Source organism: Staurois parvus, unplaced genomic scaffold (genome assembly GCF_062004578.1).
Source record: "Staurois parvus isolate SC_StPar_1 unplaced genomic scaffold, SC_StPar_1.0 ptg000207l, whole genome shotgun sequence".
NCBI lineage: Eukaryota > Metazoa > Chordata > Amphibia > Anura > Ranidae > Staurois > Staurois parvus.
Window position 1 is genome coordinate 7598333 of NW_028318003.1, and position 18879 is coordinate 7617211.

Genomic DNA, 18879 nt, shown 5'->3' on the forward strand with positions numbered 1-18879 from the left:
CTAAAGGCTCATGTACACGGGGCATTTGGAAAACTCTTCTGAACTATGGAAACTGACTGCTGGAAAACGTAAGTTAAAAAACGTCTGTTTAGCTGCGTTTGCATACTGCGTTTGTGTGCGTTTGCGTTTAGAAGCGTTTTTTAAAGATAACCTCAGGAGACCTTCCCAAATGCCCAGAATGCACTGAAAAATAGTAAAAAATTTACTATTTCAGACATTTTGAGAGAAATAGAGCAGAAGCAGAGAGAGCAGTATGTGTTGAGATTACCTATCTTTTCTGGTTGCATTCACTATGGATCCCATCATGAGCATAATGCAGCACGTTTTACCATTTTGTCATTCATGCAAAACCTGGAACTGACTGCTTTGATGTAGTAGGTCAATTTGAATACATGGAAAACACTTTGCATGCATTTCTGATGAGGAAAAAGGAGTTTACAAGTGTTTGGCGTTTGAAACGCTGGTAAAATCTACTCCTGAACGCAGGTTTGGTGCGTTAAAAAAAACGACTGTAAACTCAACTGCCTGTAAACGACTATGTGTACATGGACACATAGGAAAACATTAGGGAGAGTTCAGGGGCTGCTGAAAAAATTGCTGAACAGCTCCTGAACGTCAGTTTACATGAGCAATAAATCAGGCTATCCGTTATATTGACTGTTTGGCACCACCGCTAATGCTGGGCATGCATACCCACTCACACACACACTGTGCAGCACATGCACAAACACACGCACTCCTACGGGCACACACCTGGCCACAACTACATGCAAATAAGCACAGTTCAGCTGGCTAACAGGTATTATCAGACAGAAGTCCTAGATCTCAATGCCATCTAATCCCTATTTAAAAATAAAAATTGGTTCATTGAAAGATAAGGCCACTATCTCAGAGTCTTGCCTTACAGAGGTGAAGGCTACAAGGAATACCACCGTGTAGGTGAAAGTAAAAAAAGAAATACTTATATGGGGTTAGAAATGCTGTTTCTGAAGCACAGAGAGAGATAAATTAGTTATAATTCAAGGAAAGAGAAGCCAGAGAACCCTGAAACGAGGAAGAAAGAACAGAAAAATGACCTTTAATGCTGCTGAGATCCAAACATTGGTCGAGACCTAGCCATTTTCCCACCTGCCATCACAATGATTATAAATATAAATATATATATATATATATATCATTTTAATTTATTTAAAATGTATTTTCCTTGTAACTCTGTCTCTGCCATCAAGCAAACACAGGCAGGAAGGGTACTGAAAACTGGATATTCTTCTTGGGCAAGAAGGAAGTCCTAGGCCTCAACACCACTCTGTCCCTTGTCTTGCAAAGCGGTTCTCTGCAAGATAAGGCTGCTAGCTCGAACACTCACATTAATTGATGCAGTGATGTGCTAAGGACAAAAAGAACAGATGGTAACAAGTGAATGCTTTGCTTTGAGTACCCCAAAAAAAGGCGCTATCAACATTAACTAAGAATCTAAACAATTCCAAAATGAAAACCCCAAAATATCACCCCCTGAAAAAGGCCCCACTTTTTAAAGGAAAGGCTTGCTGCAAAAAAATGCACTTTAAAACAAATACATTATAAAAATAAAATAATAAACAATATACAACAAAAATAAATGAAAACCACAAAATACCACCCGATACAAAAGCTCATTCTTTTTTAAAGCGTATAAAAAGCATAGAAGAAAAGAACATGACATGACTCTAAGAGGTGATGGCTACAAGGAATACTACCTCGTAGGTGAAAGTAAAGAGAGGAATCTCTTTAATGGGTAGAAAAAGGTGGTTCTGAAATACAGAGAGAACCAAATTTGGCCTTAGCCATTGAGTAAGAGGCCAACATATTCTGAAACAATAGAAATGGCAGAAACCTGACTGAGAGCTGTTCAAGTCTCAACCATTTTCCCACCCTCCATCAATATTTTCTGTGTTTTGTAACAATATTTCCAGATTTACAATATGTAATCATTTTCATTTTTTAAATGTATTTTTATTTTCTCCTTTTAAAGCCATCCCTACCCTGTCAACCAAACAAGGGCAGTGACAACAAGGCTGTGATTAAAACGCTTGCAAGCAGTCATATCCATGGACTTACTGGCTGTCAAGGATGTTCCACTGGCTGGAGATGGCCCAATATGAGCTTGAGGTAGTAGACTACCCTGTTGCACGTTGTCAGAGAGGGCCTTTACTACAACAAGGCAGGAGTGGTTTGTCTCTGAGAAGCTGACATTTATTAACCTGGGGGGAAGGTGCACAGTGTCTTTACGTTTTTTGCAAAGGATGCAGTGAGGTGCTGCAAAAAAGGCAGCTCTGGAACAGAATGTCAGCAATAACTGCCTGCTGCGCTCCAACCATCTCAAGCTAAAAGTTATCATCTTAAAAAAAATGAGTCAGCTGCAGGACAATTTTTTTTATTATTTTATTGAGGGAGAATTGTCTGAAATGTACTACAGAGAGAGAATACAGGTTTTACTGTAAGAAGTGAGACACTGGAGATGACACAGCAGTGTAAAATTGGCCAACAGAATGTCAATATTAAATCATAAGATTAGCATAATTTACTAGAGACAAAGAGCAAAGGCTGTTGCTTTACTACAATAATTAGGAAACTACAGAGGATACAGCACTGTAAAAGTGGCCAGCAGCACTTAGGGATAATAGGTCTAACCAGTGCATGCCTAAAATTTACTTTATCTATAGCGATAGGGGGTGTGATGAACGTGAGTGATATAGTGTGATGTGGTTTAGGTGCACACTATACTTGCACTTATTTTTATTCCTTTAAACAATATAACAGAAAATAATAGACCCCAAGTAATAAAAAAATGTGTTGACAAATGAAAAGCTAGCTATCGCTCAGCTGTTGCAGGCAGATATTGGTTCTTAAAAGAATATTTTGGTGTACAGAACTGGGCACACAGGCAGGACACATGAGAAAATGTACCCCATACTGTAATTGAAAAAATTCATTAAGGTAGATGTAAACCCAATCACTAAAATCTCATAAATAAGAAATCATGGTAATATCACTAGGAGGCTTATTTTTATTCTAATGGCTAGATTTAATTAAACTGAGGACTGATGATACTAAAATAAAGGTCCTTGTTTGGGAACTTTGTGTTTTGAGGTGGCAATGCTCTATCCTTGTCTCCCACAATCTCTTGCTTGTAAATTACCCTGTCACATGTTCTCGTAAATAAAACCATAGGGTTCTGTTCTGAAGCACATTGCACAGGCATATTTTACTGCTGTAACCATTAAAAAAAGGCATGTAAAAAATTTGAAGCCTGCGATAATTAGGAAATTTGCACTGTGAAAAAACAGCCAGCAATTATTGTAATTCATATGGACAGGGAAAGGATGTAAAGAAGCTGCAGGACATCCGGAGTATGAAGTTGTAATATTCCTTCCTTTCCCCTACTCCTAAATTCCCCAAGATACACAGAATTTTGCTACCTACATGACATTCAGTAAACGTTTACATCTACTTCAAGAGACCAATGCCTACAAGCTCTACACCAGGCATCACTAAATGGCAGACCACGGTCCTGATGCGGACCTAGCCACTGTTTAATCCGGACCCAGTCACACCATTTAGGAGCCGCTTCTTTCCCCCCATCCTCTGCCACTGTTATAGCAGCAGAGTGGACAGCAGGAGACAGAACATTTCTGTTGTGGAGGGAGAAATGTAAAGGGGGGCAGTGTTGTGGTGGTGGATGTGAAGGGGCAGATGACAATACTGTGGGGAAGGGATGTGAAGTGGGGGGTGAGGTTGATGTGTGAAGGGCAGAATATACTACTGGGGTGTGTGTGAAGGGGGCAGTGCTGTGTGTGGGGGGGGGGGGGGTTGAAGTGAAAAGGGCAGAGAACACTACTGTTGGGGGGGGGGATTTGTGATGTGAGGGGATGGGGCAGTGCTTTTGGGAGAAATGTGGGAGGGACAATACTGTGGGAAGGGAGATGTAAAGGGGGGCAGTGTTGTGCAGGGATGTGAAGGGGGCACAGTTCTGCTGGGGGGTGATGTGAAGGGGCAGAGGACAGTACTATGGGAGAGAGATGTGAAGGGGGCAGAGGACAGTAGTGTGGGGTGGGGGTGATGATCTGAAGGGGGGTTGAGGACTGCTGAAAATAATGGGAGTGTGTGAAATGAAGGGGGTTCAGTACACTACTGTAAAGGGGGGGGTGATGTGCAGGGGGCCTGAGAACACTACTGTGAAGGTAAAACTGATGTGAAGTGGGGGACTGTGACGTGTAGTATAGGGGACACTGAAGTATAGGGATTGTGACATACAGAAGGATATGGCTGAAAATAAATGCGGTTTGGACCTTTGTTGGAAGAAAATTTTACTGGTCGGACCTCCATGAATTTTAATTCAATACCCCTGCACTAATCTGCCCCTATGTACCTTATCATTAGCATTTTATATGGTTTCACTATGACATCTTAACAGCCAGATAGCTATATTGCCCATTTGGCTGCTCAAAAATCCAACCTTTCATAGTAAGGGGACTGGCGTATCCAAATCCCCCTTATTGACCCTAAAACATCAGCCCTGAGCTCAAAAGCCAGAAAGTGCATTATTGGTAGTTGGCTGCTATTGGTTGCGGTCTGTATACATGCTGATTTTGCCTCAAACCCATGTTAGTCCTGAACCTGAATGTCAACCCTATAATATCCTACCAAATATTGGCCAGTTTATGCCCACGAGAGTGGAAGGGTAATGAAATCTATAACATTTTACACAGAATCTCATATCATTGTATTATCAACTATAACGGAAATTCATACAAGTAAATCATAGTCCATTTATTTCTAATATTTGATCAGCTTTGCTAAAAAGGATATACTATACTAAACAATGTAACTTGGGAAATATTTATAACAACTGCAGCAATGCAGTTTAATTGACTCTAGCCTTTGTTGTGTTTTCTACATGACTCCTAACAACCCTCCGCTATCCTGCTTAAAGGAACCAGGGTTTGGTTTTCTCCAGCTTTGAGATTAACCAAGGACTGCAAAAAAGATCCATATGAACACAAACATATTCTCCATATTGTTCCCCATAATCTACTCATTTGTATGTGCTATACCCCTTCCCTCCACCGACTTTCTTGTTTTCTACACCCACACTGCTCATTTGAATACTACAGTATAAAGCACTCTCCTGTCTTCTCTCATGATTTTATTCTGTTTGTCTCTTTATTTCACTTTTGAGAGTGATTGCACATATAGAACTATCCAATCAGCACCACAGTTCTCCTAAATTGAGCAGCAAATTCACACTTATTAGATTTTTTTAATAAGAAGATTTTGTTGATTATATTTTGAAATAAATGCATTAATTACTGAAACCCACACAGTAGGATAAAATGCATAAAAAAATACAATAAAAATCTTTGACATTTAAAGAGGGAATATAAGATATGGAGGATATAGGGTGTGATTCAGAACATTAGAGTGCAACTTTCTTTTTTTAAAGAGAGGGAGAGAAACTTTATTTTGACCCTCCAGGTCCACTATTACCAAGATTTAGAGGTGTTTTTGTAAAAACTGTACAAATCTGTTTGTTCATTGAAACTGCATGTAAATTCATTCTAGGGCCAATGTTCTCGGGCTATATTCTTTGCAGATCAAACTGGTTAATGGTTAAAACACCACATTATGGCCACTAGATGCCACTGACTATGATATAAAACTTGGCATTTAAAGTTCTGGATGGCCATTGAAATGAACATGTATTAGAGTCTAATGTTTTTTTCTAACCTGGGGTGACTAGTAATTGTTAGTCACATTCACCTCAGTTTTAAGAATGCTTAAGACACTTTATCACTCCTCCAAGTGTCTTCCTCATTTCAGATGTGTATGGGGAGTACCCTACAATATTCATACCCACAAGCTGCCTGCAGAGTCAATTGGGGCCGTAGGGAAACATGTGAAGCTGCATAAGACTCTTGACAGATGAATGAAACTCAGGCCAAGTATGATTGTTTTTGGCCCTTTGTCTCAACACACTATTAATGTATATTATGATTATGAAAAGTAAAGAATTTTGATTAACAGCAGAAGACATATACTTGGACATGTTGTTGGACATCATTCACAGTTTGTGGTTCTTCTAAATCTACAGAAGCACTGTTTTGGGTACGAAGCACTCAACATGTTGGGGTTGTGTGCGGGGTGGGATGAGTTGTGGTTTGTTATATTGTTTATTGGAGGGTACTGCTTGCCTATTGGTGCTCTCTAATGCTTTGTTTGAAGTATTGGTGTTCTTTTCTGTACCATGCTAAGTGAGGAGGAGCCTTATGACCTTGGAGCCCTGATAGTTTGTTATCTGTTATATCTATTATTGGTAACTTTATATATATGACACAGAATGTAAACTTGTTGTCCTGGAATGTTCGGGGCGTAAACTCTATGATTAAGCATTCTTTAGTTTTTGACTATTTCAAAAGATTTAAACCTCATATTATTTTATTTCAGGAAATCTGTTTGCAGGTTTCCAGGGTCATGGCCTTAAAATGTTCTAATATTATGCAGGTCTTTCATGCAGAATACTCCACTTATTCTAGAGGGGTTGCTATTCTAGTTACTAGAGCTGAGATTGTTCATATCTTGCATATTAAGATAGACCCCAAGGGGCGTTATTGTCTTGGTCTGTAAGATATTTAACACGTGTTTAACTATAGTGAGTATATACATCCCCCCACCATTTTCTTTCCAATGAAAGATATTCTAAATATAGCTGTCTCAGTGGTAGAAGGATCATTGATACTCCTGGGAGACTTTAATGTAGTTTTTGATGTGAATCTGGACTGTCAAGGGAGTGCATATTTTTATTGTTTATGTACCACTTGAAGTTTTAGAGGTTTACTTCCTATGTCAGTTGCTAGCCATCCCTTCCTTCACTGACACCTAACGCTTGGTTTATTTGTCTTTCTGTCAAGGGAGTGTATTAGGGTAATCTCCTTCCCTCTCAACATGGCTAGAGAATTTTGCTCTGATGGATGCCTGGCGACATAAAAATCCTGGTCTTAGGGAATTCTCTTGCCATTCAGGAACTCATCGCATGCTCTCACGAATAGATATGCTACTTTTCTCACTGGATAGTATTTCTTCTTTCACTGCAATGTCAAATGGCAATAAATAATTATTGAACAGAAAATAGTATGAATACTGCTCTTCCTATTCAATGGCAGGCGTTTAAGGCTACTCTCAGGAGGATCTTTATGAAATAAGTTAAAGATTTCTCTAGAGCTTTGGGGAAGGAAGTAAAAAAGACAGAACGCTCATATTTATACGATCTATCTCCAGCTAATTATGGGACATGGCAGGACTATCTTCGTGTATATTGTCTACTTTTGGCAGAACAATCTAGTAAGAACCAACTACATCAGCATAGACACATTTTCGAGTTTGGGGACAAAAATGGTCGCCTTCTGGCTTTCCGACCAAAATCATCTAATACTTCAATCTCTATTATGCGTATCAGAACTCCTGAAGGATGGATTGTGGATTATTCTCAGGAGATTCTGACTACTTTTGAGAAGTTTTATTAGTCCCTTTATCATTCTCAGGGAGGGGTATGGATTTCGAAATCTCCCAGTATCTTTCATCTATTGACCTCCCTACGCTATTGTGGGAATGTAGAGAACAATTATACCAAGCCATAACACAGGATGAGATTGAGGCTGCGCTTGCCTCCTTTACTCCCCCTAAATCCCTGGTTTTAGATGGCTATCCCATTGAGTGGTATCAATTTTATAAGGACAGCTTAGTGCCACGCTTACTTGTGCTAGGTGGGAAGACAAACTACCACAATCCATGAGGGAGGCATTTATAGTGTTATTACCAAAATCGGGGAAGGACCCTTTAGATTGCAAATCCTATCGGCCCATTTCCCTGCTCAATGCTGATGTTAAAATTTTGGCAAAGGTGTTGGTAAGGAGCCTGCAGTCTGTGATTACCAAACTGGTGGGGTCAGATCAAACTGGCTTTGTGCCGAGTAGATGCGCTTATATTAATATTAGAAGATTGTTTGTGAATTTGCATATAACTCATGATAACACTGCCCACAGAATGATTGCATCACTAGACACAAAAAAAAGCATTTGATTCTGTAGAATGGGGGTATCTCTTCCCATTATTAGTCAAAATTAGTTTTGGGCCTACATTTACTTCCTGGGTGAAACTTTTCTACTGCAAACCTGTGTCTCATGTAAGGGTCAATGGGCTTATCTCAGACCCATATAGGATCTATAGGGGAACCCGGCAGGGTTGCCCTTTATCCCCTCTCTTATTTGCACTAGCCATTGAGCTACTGGCTGTGAAGTTGAGGAGGATGTTAATGTTCAAGGCCTATATATAGGCGAATTTGAGGAATGTGTATCATTGTACGCTGATGATATTCTAATATATCTGAATGATCCAGACCATTTGCTGTCAGCAGTCTTTTCGTTGATACAGGAATTTGGAGATTATTCTGGATTTTGCATTAATTGGGCTAAATCATCTTTGTTCCCTCTAGATCAACAATTTAACTTGGTGATTCTTCCACAATGCCCTGATACAGTATTTAACAGTTTTAAATATTTGGGAATCAATATTTAGCTTCCATTGGAATCATTTATAGATAATAATCTCTGGTCTGTTATTTGATCATTTAAAGAAAAGACACAAAAATGGAAGGATCTTCCACTAATGTTGTTGGGTAGAGATGAGCGAAGTATTCAAAAATTCGATTCGACTGATTCGGCGAATTCGTAGAAAAATTTCGATTCGAGTCGAATATATTCGCTGTGAATTTAACTTAAAAAAGGGTGTTTCTAGGCTTCAGAGAGACTTAATATTAGTGCTGAACACTGTACCTTTAATTTAAATGCCCTTGGAGTCTGCTGGGGAAGAGAAATAATACTGTCAGGCAGTATGACATGCAGATGAGTGCCGTCGATCTTAGAATCACCGCACACTTCACTCATTTGGGCAGTCACGGGGCCAAAACCAGAGTGTGGAGCCACAGTGTGGCGGTGGAGGCAGCAGCAATGGGAGGCCATACAGCACCCTATGACAAAAATGGAAACCACCAGCAGTGTGAGGAGACCTGAAAGTGGCACATGGCAGAGTGTGGCGATAGAGACAGCAGCAATGGGAGGCCGTACATGGACCCATGACACACTCTGGACCTGGCAGCAGCATGAGGAGGCGGTACAGGGGCCCATGGCAGATTACGGGCCTGGCAGCAGCATGAGGAGTCGGTACGGGGGCCCATGGCAGATTACAGGCCTGGCAGCAGCAATGGGAGGCCGTACAGGGACCCATGACACAATCTGGACCTGGCAGCAGCATGGGGAGGCGGTACAGGGGCCCATGACAGATTACGGGCCTGGCAGCAGCATTTGGAGTCGGTACGGGGGCCCATGACACACTCTGGACCTGGCAGCAGCATGAGGAGGCGGTACAGGGGCGCATGACAGATTACGAGCCTGGCAGCAGCAACTTGGACAGGAGGACGTTCAGTTTCTGCACCGTCTGGTGCGTGCTCGCAAACTGTTGTCTCTTGGAAACGGATTCCAAGAAAGACTGCTGACGGAATCCGTGAAGAGGAGTAGCAGGAGAAGGAGCATCTGAACGAGCGGAATATGCCAACAAGCGACAACAGGGGCCCATGACAGATTACGGGCCTGGCAGCAGCATGAGGAGTCGGTACGGGGGCCCATGGCAGATTAGGGGCCTGGCAGCAGCTATGGGAGGCCCGTAATCTGCCAGCACCCTATGACAAAAAATGGAACCCACCAGCAGTGTGAGGAGACCTGAAAGTGGCACATGGCAGAGTGTGGCGATGGAGACAGCAGCAATGGGAGGCCGTACAGGGACCCATGAGAGACTCTGGACCTGGCAGCAGCATGAGGAGGCGGTATAGGGGCCCATGGCAGATTAGGGGCCTGGCAGCAGCTATGGGAGGCCCGTAATCTGCCAGCACCCTATGACAAAAAATGGAATACACCAGCAGTGTGAGGATACCTGAAAGTGGCACATGGCAGAGTGTGGCGATGGAGACAGCAGCAATGGGAGGCCGTACAGGGACCCATGAGAGACTCTGGACTTGGCAGCAGCATGAGGAGGCGGTATAGGGACCCATGGCAGATTAGGGGCCTGGCAGCAGCTATGGGAGGCCCGTAATCTGCCAGCACCCTATGACAAAAAATGGAACACACCAGCAGTGTGAGGAGACCTGAAAGTGGCACATGTTTGGGGCATGATTCATGGCAGATTTAGTCAGTTGTGTCAGGAACTGGTGGTTTGAAATCCAGACTAATCCACGCCTGATTCATTTTCACAAACGTCAGTCTCTCCACACTTTGGGTGGACAGTCGTGTCCTCCGCGGAGTTGCAATACCTCCTGCCGCACTAAACACGCGCTCCGATGCCACGCTACTGGCCGGGCATGACAGCCTTTCAAGGGCAAATTCAGCTAGTTGGGGCCAAAGGTCAAGTTTCGTTGCCCAGTAGTCAAGGGGATTGTCTACCTCGGTTGGCAGGGTGCTGTCCAAGTAGGCCTAAGCCTGTTGTTTGAGGTCCTGCTCCAGGTCCACCTGATGCTGCTGCTGCTGCTGCTGCTGCGGCTGGTTAGTAGTTTCCTCACTGCGCTGGTGAAGAAAGCTACTCATCATCGACTGCAGACTGAGGCAGCCGCTGCTGGTGGAGCTGCCACTGCTCCTACCACCCCACCCCTCCCCTGCTGCCATGGCAGCGGAACGCGAGCGCACAGGGCCCACAGTGTCTGAGGATGGACGTTGGCGCAGACAGGCAGAGACCAGCTGACTACATAGGTGGTTTTTATAGTACGTTATTTTGGCCTCCCTCTCAGCAGGTGTGAAAAAGGCCACCATTTTTGAACGGTAGCGAGGGTCCAACAAGGTGGACAGCCAAAAGTCATCCCTCTGTCTGATGGTTATTATTCGGCTGTCGCTACGCAAGCAAGCAAGCATGCTATGGGCCATTTGTGCCAAGGAATGCGAGGGACTCCCTGCCTCCATCTCCACAGCATACTGCCACGGTGCGTCTGGGTCCTCTGTCTCCTCCTCCTCCTCCTCTACCAGATGCTCCTGCTCCTCCACTCCTGTCCGCTGAGTGGAAAAACCACCCATTTCACTCAATAATTCCTGAGCACCAATGTCCTCCTCTACCTCCTCCTCTTCTTCCTGTCCTGCCCCCACAGGGGTCATGTGGCGTTGAGATCTGTGCGCCACGTCTACCGCACCCTGACCAGCCATTGTTAACAGCATTTGTTCCAGGACGTGCAACAGAGGAATGACGTCGTTCATCCCATAGTCCTGGCGACTCACGAATAGCGTGGCCTCCTCAAAGGGCCTGAGCAAGCGCAGGTGTCACGCATGAGCTGCCAATGGCTGACATCTAAGTTACACAGGGAGTACCTTTATCCGCTTTTAACATCAGGAAATCGGTGATGGCCTTTCGCTGTTCGTAAAGGCGGTCTAACATATGTAGGGTTGAATTCCACCTTGTTGCAACGTCACAGCATGAGGAGTCGGTACGGGGGCCCATGGCAGATTACGTGCCTGGCAGCAGCAATGGGAGGCCCGTAATCTGCCAGCACCCTATGTCAAAAAATTAAACACACCAGCAGTGTGAGGAGACCTGAAAGTGGCACATGGCAGAGTGTGGCTATGGAGACAGCAGCAATGGGAGGCCGTACAGGGACCCATGACACACTCTGGACTTGGCAGCAGCATGAGGAGGCGGTATAGGGGCCCATGGCAGATTAGGGGCCTGGCAGCAGCTATGGGAGGCCCGTAATCTGCCAGCACCCTATGTCAAAAAATTCTACACACCAGCAGTGTGAGGAGACCTGAAAGTGGCACATGGCAGAGTGTGGCGATGGAGACAGCAGCAATGGGAGGCCGTACAGGGACCCATGACAGACTCTGGACCTGGCAGCAGCATGAGGAGGCGGTATATAGGGGCCTATGGCAGATTAGGGGCCTGGCAGCAGCTATGGGAGGCCCATAATCTGCCAGCACCCTATGTCAAAAAATTCTACACACCAGCAGTGTGTGAGGAGACCTGAAAGTGGCACATGGCAGAGTGTGGCGATGGAGACAGCAGCAATGGGAGGCCGTACAGGGACCCATGAGAGACTCTGGACCTGGCAGCAGCATGAGGAGGCGGTATATAGGGGCCTATGGCAGATTAGGGTCCTGGCAGCAGCTATGGGAGGCCCGTAATCTGCCAGCACCCTATGTCAAAAAATTCTACACACCAGCAGTGTGTGAGGAGACCTGAAAGTGGCACATGGCAGAGTGTGGCGATGGAGACAGCAGCAATGGGAGGCCGTACAGGGACCCATGAGAGACTCTGGACCTGGCAGCAGCATGAGGAGGCGGTATATAGGGGCCTATGGCAGATTAGGGGCCTGGCAGCAGCTATGGGAGGCCCATAATCTGCCAGCACCCTATGTTAAAAAATTCTACACACCAGCAGTGTGTGAGGAGACCTGAAAGTGGCACATGGCAGAGTGTGGCGATGGAGACAGCAGCAATGGGAGGCCGTACAGGGACCCATGAGAGACTCTGGACCTGGCAGCAGCATGAGGAGGCGGTATATAGGGGCCTATGGCAGATTAGGGGCCTGGCAGCAGCTATGGGAGGCCCGTAATCTGCCAGCACCCTATGTCAAAAAATTCAACACACCAGCAGTGTGTGAGGAGACCTGAAAGTGGCACATGGCAGAGTGTGGCGATGGAGACAGCAGCAATGGGAGGCCGTACAGGGACCCATGAGAGACTCTGGACCTGGCAGCAGCATGAGGAAGCGGTATATAGGGGCCTATGGCAGATTAGGGGCCTGGCAGCAGCTATAGGAGGCCCATAATCTGCCAGCACCCTATGTCAAAAAATTCAACACACCAGCAGTGTGAGGAGACCTGAAAGTGGCACATGGCATGAGACACTGTGGACCTGGCAGCAGCATGAGGAGGCGGTATATAGGGGCCCATGGCAGATTAGGGGCCTGGCAGCAGCTATGGGAGGCCCGTAATCTGCCAGCACCCTATGTCAAAAAATTCTACACACCAGCAGTGTGTGAGGAGACCTGAAAGTGGCACATGGCAGAGTGTGGCGATGGAGACAGCAGCAATGGGAGGCCGTACAGGGACCCATGACAGACTCTGGACCTGGCAGCAGCATGAGGAGGCGGTATATAGGGGCCTATGGCAGATTAGGGGCCTGGCAGCAGCTATGGGAGGCCCATAATCTGCCAGCACCCTATGTCAAAAAATTCTACACACCAGCAGTGTGTGAGGAGACCTGAAAGTGGCACATGGCAGAGTGTGGCGATGGAGACAGCAGCAATGGGAGGCCGTACAGGGACCCATGAGAGACTCTGGACCTGGCAGCAGCATGAGGAGGCGGTATATAGGGGCCTATGGCAGATTAGGGGCCTGGCAGCAGCTATGGGAGGCCCATAATCTGCCAGCACCCTATGTCAAAAAATTCTACACACCAGCAGTGTGTGAGGAGACCTGAAAGTGGCACATGGCAGAGTGTGGCGATGGAGACAGCAGCAATGGGAGGCCGTACAGGGACCCATGACAGACTCTGGACCTGGCAGCAGCATGAGGAGGCGGTATATAGGGGCCCATGGCAGATTAGGGGCCTGGCAGCAGCTATGGGAGGCCCGTAATCTGCCAGCACCCTATGTCAAAAAATTCAACACACCAGCAGTGTGTGAGGAGACCTGAAAGTGGCACATGGCAGAGTGTGGCGATGGAGACAGCAGCAATGGGAGGCCGTACAGGGACCCATGACAGACTCTGGACCTGGCAGCAGCATGAGGAGGCGGTATATAGGGGCCTATGGCAGATTAGGGGCCTGGCAGCAGCTATGGGAGGCCCGTAATCTGCCAGCACCCTATGTCAAAAAATTCTACACACCAGCAGTGTGTGAGGAGACCTGAAAGTGGCACATGGCAGAGTGTGGCGATGGAGACAGCAGCAATGGGAGGCCGTACAGGGACCCATGAGAGACTCTGGACCTGGCAGCAGCATGAGGAGGCGGTATATAGGGGCCTATGGCAGATTAGGGGCCTGGCAGCAGCTATGGGAGGCCCGTAATCTGCCAGCACCCTATGTCAAAAAATTCAACACACCAGCAGTGTGTGAGGAGACCTGAAAGTGGCACATGGCAGAGTGTGGCGATGGAGACAGCAGCAATGGGAGGCCGTACAGGGACCCATGAGAGACTCTGGACCTGGCAGCAGCATGAGGAAGCGGTATATAGGGGCCTATGGCAGATTAGGGGCCTGGCAGCAGCTATAGGAGGCCCATAATCTGCCAGCACCCTATCTCAAAAAATTCAACACACCAGCAGTGTGAGGAGACCTGAAAGTGGCACATGGCATGAGACACTGTGGACCTGGCAGCAGCATGAGGAGGCGGTATATAGGGGCCCATGGCAGATTAGGGGCCTGGCAGCAGCTATGGGAGGCCCGTAATCTGCCAGCACCCTATGTCAAAAAATTCTACACACCAGCAGTGTGTGAGGAGACCTGAAAGTGGCACATGGCAGAGTGTGGCGATGGAGACAGCAGCAATGGGAGGCCGTACAGGGACCCATGAGAGACTCTGGACCTGGCAGCAGCATGAGGAGGCGGTATATAGGGGCCTATGGCAGATTAGGGGCCTGGCAGCAGCTATGGGAGGCCCGTAATCTGCCAGCACCCTATGTCAAAAAATTCAACACACCAGCAGTGTGTGAGGAGACCTGAAAGTGGCACATGGCAGAGTGTGGCGATGGAGACAGCAGCAATGGGAGGCCGTACAGGGACCCATGAGAGACTCTGGACCTGGCAGCAGCATGAGGAGGCGGTATATAGGGGCCTATGGCAGATTAGGGGCCTGGCAGCAGCTATGGGAGGCCCGTAATCTGCCAGCACCCTATGTCAAAAATTCTACACACCAGCAGTGTGTGAGGAGACCTGAAAGTGGCACATGGCAGAGTGTGGCGATGGAGACAGCAGCAATGGGAGGCCGTACAGGGACCCATGAGAGACTCTGGACCTGGCAGCAGCATGAGGAGGCGGTATATAGGGGCCTATGGCAGATTAGGGGCCTGGCAGCAGCTATGGGAGGCCCGTAATCTGCCAGCACCCTATGTCAAAAAATTCAACACACCAGCAGTGTGTGAGGAGACCTGAAAGTGGCACATGGCAGAGTGTGGCGATGGAGACAGCAGCAATGGGAGGCCGTACAGGGACCCATGAGAGACTCTGGACCTGGCAGCAGCATGAGGAGGCGGTATATAGGGGCCTATGGCAGATTAGGGGCCTGGCAGCAGCTATAGGAGGCCCATAATCTGCCAGCACCCTATGTCAAAAAATTCAACACACCAGCAGTGTGTGAGGAGACCTGAAAGTGGCACATGGCAGAGTGTGGCGATGGAGACAGCAGCAATGGGAGGCCGTACAGGGACCCATGACAGACTCTGGACCTGGCAGCAGCATGAGGAGGCGGTATATAGGGGCCTATGGCAGATTAGGGGCCTGGCAGCAGCTATGGGAGGCCCGTAATCTGCCAGCACCCTATGTCAAAAAATTCTACACACCAGCAGTGTGTGAGGAGACCTGAAAGTGGCACATGGCAGAGTGTGGCGATGGAGACAGCAGCAATGGGAGGCCGTACAGGGACCCATGAGAGACTCTGGACCTGGCAGCAGCATGAGGAGGCGGTATATAGGGGCCTATGGCAGATTAGGGGCCTGGCAGCAGCTATGGGAGGCCCGTAATCTGCCAGCACCCTATGTCAAAAAATTCAACACACCAGCAGTGTGTGAGGAGACCTGAAAGTGGCACATGGCAGAGTGTGGCGATGGAGACAGCAGCAATGGGAGGCCGTACAGGGACCCATGAGAGACTCTGGACCTGGCAGCAGCATGAGGAAGCGGTATATAGGGGCCTATGGCAGATTAGGGGCCTGGCAGCAGCTATAGGAGGCCCATAATCTGCCAGCACCCTATGTCAAAAAATTCAACACACCAGCAGTGTGAGGAGACCTGAAAGTGGCACATGGCATGAGACACTGTGGACCTGGCAGCAGCATGAGGAGGCGGTATATAGGGGCCCATGGCAGATTAGGGGCCTGGCAGCAGCTATGGGAGGCCCGTAATCTGCCAGCACCCTATGTCAAAAAATTCTACACACCAGCAGTGTGTGAGGAGACCTGAAAGTGGCACATGGCAGAGTGTGGCGATGGAGACAGCAGCAATGGGAGGCCGTACAGGGACCCATGAGAGACTCTGGACCTGGCAGCAGCATGAGGAGGCGGTATATAGGGGCCTATGGCAGATTAGGGGCCTGGCAGCAGCTATGGGAGGCCCGTAATCTGCCAGCACCCTATGTCAAAAAATTCAACACACCAGCAGTGTGTGAGGAGACCTGAAAGTGGCACATGGCAGAGTGTGGCGATGGAGACAGCAGCAATGGGAGGCCATACAGGGACCCATGAGAGACTCTGGACCTGGCAGCAGCATGAGGAAGCGGTATATAGGGGCCTATGGCAGATTAGGGGCCTGGCAGCAGCTATAGGAGGCCCATAATCTGCCAGCACCCTATGTCAAAAAATTCTACACACCAGCAGTGTGTGAGGAGACCTGAAAGTGGCACATGGCAGAGTGTGGCGATGGAGACAGCAGCAATGGGAGGCCGTACAGGGACCCATGAGAGACTCTGGACCTGGCAGCAGCATGAGGAGGCGGTATATAGGGGCCTATGGCAGATTAGGGGCCTGGCAGCAGCTATGGGAGGCCCGTAATCTGCCAGCACCCTATGTCAAAAAATTCTACACACCAGCAGTGTGTGAGGAGACCTGAAAGTGGCACATGGCAGAGTGTGGCGATGGAGACAGCAGCAATGGGAGGCCGTACAGGGACCCATGACAGACTCTGGACCTGGCAGCAGCATGAGGAGGCGGTATATAGGGGCCTATGGCAGATTAGGGGCCTGGCAGCAGCTATGGGAGGCCCGTAATCTGCCAGCACCCTATGTCAAAAAATTCAACACACCAGCAGTGTGTGAGGAGACCTGAAAGTGGCACATGGCAAAGTGTGGCGATGGAGACAGCAGCAATGGGAGGCCGTACAGGGACCCATGAGAGACTCTGGACCTGGCAGCAGCATGAGGAAGCGGTATATAGGGGCCTATGGCAGATTAGGGGCCTGGCAGCAGCTATAGGAGGCCCATAATCTGCCAGCACCCTATGTCAAAAAATTCAACACACCAGCAGTGTGAGGAGACCTGAAAGTGGCACATGGCATGAGACACTGTGGACCTGGCAGCAGCATGAGGAGGCGGTATATAGGGGCCCATGGCAGATTAGGGGCCTGGCAGCAGCTATGGGAGGCCCGTAATCTGCCAGCACCCTATGTCAAAAAATTCTACACACCAGCAGTGTGTGAGGAGACCTGAAAGTGGCACATGGCAGAGTGTGGCGATGGAGACAGCAGCAATGGGAGGCCGTACAGGGACCCATGAGAGACTCTGGACCTGGCAGCAGCATGAGGAGGCGGTATATAGGGGCCTATGGCAGATTAGGGGCCTGGCAGCAGCTATGGGAGGCCCGTAATCTGCCAGCACCCTATGTCAAAAAATTCAACACACCAGCAGTGTGTGAGGAGACCTGAAAGTGGCACATGGCAGAGTGTGGCGATGAAGACAGCAGCAATGGGAGGCCGTACAGGGACCCATGAGAGACTCTGGACCTGGCAGCAGCATGAGGAGGCGGTATATAGGGGCCTATGGCAGATTAGGGGCCTGGCAGCAGCTATGGGAGGCCCGTAATCTGCCAGCACCCTATGTCAAAAAATTCAACACACCAGCAGTGTGTGAGGAGACCTGAAAGTGGCACATGGCAGAGTGTGGCGATGGAGACAGCAGCAATGGGAGGCCGTACAGGGACCCATGAGAGACTCTGGACCTGGCAGCAGCATGAGGAGGCGGTATATAGGGGCCTATGGCAGATTAGGGGCCTGGCAGCAGCTATAGGAGGCCCATAATCTGCCAGCACCCTATGTCAAAAAATTCTACACACCAGCAGTGTGTGAGGAGACCTGAAAGTGGCACATGGCAGAGTGTGGCGATGGAGACAGCAGCAATGGGAGGCCGTACAGGGACCCATGAGAGACTCTGGACCTGGCAGCAGCATGAGGAGGCGGTATATAGGGGCCTATGGCAGATTAGGGGCCTGGCAGCAGCTATGGGAGGCCCGTAATCTGCCAGCACCCTATGTCAAAAAATTCAACACACCAGCAGTGTGTGAGGAGACCTGAAAGTGGCACATGGCAGAGTGTGGCGATGGAGACAGCAGCAATGGGAGGCCGTACAGGGACCCATGAGAGACTCTGGACCTGGCAGCAGCATGAGGAAGCGGTATATAGGGGCCTATGGCAGATTAGGGGCCTGGCAGCAGCTATAGGAGGCCCATAATCTGCCAGCACCCTATGTCAAAAAATTCAACACACCAGCAGTGTGAGGAGACCTGAAAGTGGCACATGGCATGAGACACTGTGGACCTGGCAGCAGCATGAGGAGGCGGTATATAGGGGCCCATGGCAGATTAGGGGCCTGGCAGCAGCTATGGGAGGCCCGTAATCTGCCAGCACCCTATGTCAAAAAATTCTACACACCAGCAGTGTGTGAGGAGACCTGAAAGTGGCACATGGCAGAGTGTGGCGATGGAGACAGCAGCAATGGGAGGCCGTACAGGGACCCATGAGAGACTCTGGACCTGGCAGCAGCATGAGGAGGCGGTATATAGGGGCCTATGGCAGATTAGGGGCCTGGCAGCAGCTATGGGAGGCCCGTAATCTGC